The sequence below is a fragment of the Ruditapes philippinarum genome, unplaced genomic scaffold (genome assembly GCF_026571515.1).
Source record: "Ruditapes philippinarum isolate M1 unplaced genomic scaffold, ASM2657151v2 ctg22215_1_1_1_1, whole genome shotgun sequence".
In the NCBI taxonomy this organism is placed as follows: Eukaryota; Metazoa; Mollusca; class Bivalvia; order Venerida; family Veneridae; genus Ruditapes; species Ruditapes philippinarum.
The window spans coordinates 15,001-20,310 of NW_026865294.1; the positions used below are offsets into that span (position 1 = coordinate 15,001).

Below are 5,310 nucleotides of genomic sequence, written 5' to 3' on the forward strand. Positions count from 1 at the left end.
TGGGGGAAAACCTCAGATACCCTTCCGTGAATTATTTCAGGCACGAATAGGCACCTGAGTAGAACCACCGACGTTCAATAAGCTAGCTGGATAGCTTCCTCACATGAAAGAATCCAAAGTCCCTGTCGGGATTCGAACCCACAGCGGTGAGGGGCAAGCGGTTTGAAGTCAACGACCTTAATCACTCGGCGTTTTGTCACATGAAATTTCTCCATTGCCCCTCATACATATATGCAAAGGGAATGAACTATAGATTGTAACGGTTGATTTTGATATTTGTTTTAAATAATTAGTATTATACGTATTTTTCTAAGTCATATGCAGTTATTTGGATATATTGAGAAATAATTAAATTATTCTCTGAAAATATTACAAATTTGCTATAAATCAGAAATGTTATTCATTTTAAAATATAATCGAGCGGGCTTAGTTGCTACTTATAATTAAACCATTATAAATGACATTTTGAACATTGTTTCAACAAAGTAGAAATATGCATTTATCATCCATGATGCCCAACCGGTTAGGGGTTAGTAGAAAAAAATGTTCGTCAATGCACATCGAATGAACAAGATCGAGCGTTGGCACAGCTCATAATGATACTTTTTTTGTAATGATTTGATTTAAGAAATTTATTCTTACATTGTCCGACATAAGTTATTCTTATTTTATTCTGTAAATTATTATCACAGAATGTATGTAGTAATCAATGTTTTGTATCTATCCACTGGTATTTGATTGAAATACTATTTTTTTACCTGCCTGCACCGAAAACAACCCGCCACCATCCGTGAAGTCTGACCGGGCAATAAAAATACAAAGACAAATAAAGAGAAAATGAACCATCAACAGAAGCGAGCAGCGATAAAATCAACACGTTATTGTTGTTGTTTTTTATTAAACAAAAAAGCATTGTTATTATGTCATTTTCCTGTAATTGTTTACGTGAAATAAATGCGGAAAACGAAATCAAACTAAAAGTACATCGCTTTTAAAGTACTTTTATTTATCTAATGAAATAATTAAGGTCATACAAAACGTGATTAAACAATCTTTTTTTTATCTGTTAACCTTCATGTATTTATAATAAAAAGTAACAACACTCATTTTTTATATCATGATAAATGATAAACAACCTTCAATAGCTTTTAAATATCGTTCGAGGTTCCACTTTAAATTTGGAAGTACGGTAAAAGGGCCGTCCTGTATGGTTTATAGTTACTAGTATCGTAGGCAAATGCCCTTCATCGCTTCAGTATGAGACATTTTTTGCGCAATTATAGACAAAGTGTGCACATGCGTGTTATTGAGATTTGATAATTTTTGGTAATATTAAAGAAGAATTAAATATTTTCTAATTGAACTTTTTTCTTTTAAGTTCTGGTAGTACATGTAGAACATTACGTACACATTGTAGCTTTTATAAGTTAGAGTAGTGAACGCTTCATACAAGTATCTAGAACAAGTCTTAAAAAGATAAATAAATAAATGAATAAATGAATGAATGAGTAATTAAATAAATAAATAAATAAACGAACGAACGAATCAATCATTCAATCAATCAATCAATCAAAAAACACACCAACCAATCAATCAATCAATCAATCAATCAATCAATCAATGATAATTAATGATGAAATTTAAAGTGGCATACTGATGCCAACTCTGTAATAGTTTTCATATTCTGTGCAGCCTGCGCGTCAATAATAAGATGCTAGATAAAATAAGTTAAAGATAATTGCAATGTTGTTCTTGTACTTGTTTTTCGAACAATCGCCACAATATTCTTTATGTAAAATATATCATTATTCAATTCAATTCAAAACTTTTGAATTGAATATCATTATACTAGTACCTGCTCTGTATACTCCTAAAAAATAACAAATTAATGCACACAAAATAGATCTGTACTTGTTTATCCTTATTTAAACTATAATGTTACATAGGCAATTGCTATGAATCAAGTCCAGATTGTTTGTCTTGTGCAATAAAAAGAAATGACAAATCTGATATTGAATAAAAATGAATATATTTTCCCACCATGTCTGTACATTCTAATATTTTATTCCTCATAATCTGTTATAGGACGATAATTTTCTCTTTAGTGTCAATTCAAGTATTTCTTTATCTGTCTGGGCAGTATCGACCTGCATTTATTTCTGATGTTTTTACTAAAGTCTGGATCTTGTTTAAGAACTTGTCATTGTCATAAGACGTTACCCTAACACATAACGAGACGAATGCCTGTTTTTATTTTCCCTCTGAATTGATTGGCTTGGTTTGATATCATTTTTATGCATTTGGTGTTTTTCTCCAGTAAGCATTGGTGATACATGATTAAATTACATTAACATTTATCTTGAATCAATTAAGCAATAAATGTATATGAATATTGCTGATATTTTATGAAACACATTTGCATGATTTTTCAAAACTGTCAGATATGAATGACCTAATGTGGGGATATAAACGCACTTATGTGGGGATAGGGGATATAAACGCGCTAATATGTATGGATATAAACGCACTAATGTAGGAATATAAACGCACTAATGTAGGAATATAAACGTACTTATGTAGGTATATAAACGCACTAATATGGGGATATGAACGCACTATTGTGGGGATATAAACACACTAATGTGGAAATATAAACGCAATGATGTGGTGATATAAACGCACTAATGAAGGGTATAAACACACTAATATGGGAATATAAACGCACTTATGTAGGGACATAAACGCATTGATGTGGTGATATAAACGCACTAATGAAGGGAAATAAACGCACTAATGTAGGAATATATACAAGGAATGGGGGCACAGATTTACCTTATTGCCCAAACCGATACGAATGCATCGACCAATAAACGATGTTACTCGATTACCTATAAACAATCGTTAATATGACTTTAATAAACGTCGTAAATAAAACTGCATATTTCCTTCATCGGTAAGTAGATTTGTTTAGAATATGCTCATACAATCCAAGTGAAAATGGTAAGTGAACAGGTAAAACTCAGATTAACTTGACACTTTGCCATACTTGAGTTCAATTTTATACTTTGCATTGAAAAAAAATAAATCAATAATCCATGTGACCAACGGAAATTTCTATAAATATCCGTCAGAAAATATTGGTATTGTTTAATACTTAAAAATAATTATGGATGTCTTTTTTACAATTTAGGTTATTTTTGTATTTCATGTATATCCTTAACATTTTTCATTATCGATTATTGATCAATCACCAATATAATGGTCAATCTTTTGAGAAAAAAAACAAAACAAACAAAAACAAAAAAACATGACTAAATTAAATTCAATTCAACATGACAGCGGAAAAAATCAGCATGATGGCAAATAAGACTGTTCCCAAGTTTATATAATGCTTTATTCGCGCAGCAGAAATCGGCAAGGAATCGGCGATTACCAACACGGAAATATTTAACGGGAACCGTTACATTCGTTACAATAAAGGTTCTTTCCAAGGCATTTATTCTTGTCTTTGAAATTACATTTGTAAAGCTTAGTTTAAAACCCACCTTTTTAACTAAAGCAATAATGCGAGCAAGTAACTATCGTCAGTCATTTTTAATATCAGACGAATATTTGTGTTTAACATTCACAATTCTTTCTGTGTTGATATATGTGAATTGTTTGATTATTTTCTTTCTTGTCCTTATTCATGGTTTTCTTTTTTTATAATCTTTGATTATCTACACTATATACATGTATTATTTACACCATGTACTAAAATCTTATATACAGTACGAGTACTATTGTGTTGTATTGTATAAAATCACCTTAATTGACCTTTCCAGTGGTTACAGTTTTATGTAAATTGGCTAACTTGTTATCCAATTGCTACACTGAGATAATACATAGTCACTGGTTGACCTGGTTTGCACAAAAGAACACATGGTTATGTTTGTGATACTGTTTGTGAGCAGTTGACCTAGCAATGAATGGAAAAGGTGTGGCTAAATGTTCCGCTAAGGTCCGATCCAACATACATTTTGATAGTATATTGAACTCTTGTATGTTCTTAATCCAGAAAATATTTAAATTAAAAAAAAAAGAAAATTACTAATTACCAGACTCGAATCCTCATCCATCATGATATTGTTCTTAAGGCTTCCTGGGCCCATGGTATGTAAATTCACCTAATTTATGCATATAGTGTTGTGTTATTTTGGACACAGTTAGTTGCTTAGGGATAGCGTTTCAAGTATTGTATTTCAGTAACATGTCAGATGTGATCAAAATCTGTATCGAAACTTCCATATTATGATTAACGATCATATCGATATCAATATCGATTTAATTTCAATTGAAAAATTTCACAAAGAATTTGTTCTTCTGTGACATTGTGCCAAAACAAATAATAGGCGATACCCAATGGTTGTGGAGGGGATTGGAGGGGCAACAATAAGAAAGATAACAAATAAATAATTAAACACGCCAATTTTTATTCAGGAGTTTATTCTTTGATGAACTTAATAAAAACACAGAAAGGTCACAACACCGTTTCCTTTCGACCAGATACGACGTGTGCTGAAAATAAAATGTAGATGTTTCAGTTCTTACGTAATTATAATCAAGATTTTGAAAATTGGTAAAAATTTTGATAACTGGAAATATGATTTCTGTATACAATTCTTTAGTTGCCAGCTAAAATAAAAGTGATAAGAAATCTAAAAACTGTTCACTTATTATAAGATAACGATAAATAAAGAAAGAAAGAAAGAAAGAAAGAAAATAAAAGAAAGAAAGAAAGTAAATAAAAGAAACATCAAAAAGAGAAAACCGTCATACTCAAAACGAAAGGGAACAACAACAAACACACACTCTACATAAAAAAGAAGACATATAGAAACAAAGAAATAAATTTTATTTATTATTTATTATGTGCTTATCAGACTTTTAATACAGACCTGTAGACACTTAGCGTCGGCAAGACGAATGCGACCTGTGGCAGCAGTAACGTCTCCAGCCTAACGACCCACAACGACCTACGTAACACTCACTCCGGCCACAAAATACTGCACACCTACACTGAGCTGAAAATAATATCAATTTTCAATCCATTTCGTTTATTACACTTATTTCATATATAACATGGTATAATGAGATTTTTATAAAGAGCATTTGTATGTACATGAATATAATTTAATAACAAGGCATTGTAACGACAAAAATGGGATGAAACAAACTTTAAGTCTTAAAATGTCGGATACTTAAAGTAATAATAATAATAATAATAATAATGCTATTTTATCATTATTATTATTATTGTTGTTATTATTA

The 5,310-nt window shown here is 30.7% G+C and overlaps 1 long non-coding RNA gene across 1 annotated transcript; it reads right to left on the minus strand.

Annotated features, from left to right (window-relative positions):
* Window positions 1-4,468: 4,468 nt before the first annotated feature.
* LOC132728560 (uncharacterized) lies at window positions 4,469-5,066 on the minus strand. The gene is made up of 2 exons (XR_009625503.1): window positions 4,938-5,066; window positions 4,469-4,557 (listed from the first exon to the last, which is right to left on the minus strand). It is a non-coding gene; the product is annotated as an uncharacterized LOC132728560 (long non-coding RNA).
* Between the last annotated feature and the right edge of the window lie 244 nt (window positions 5,067-5,310).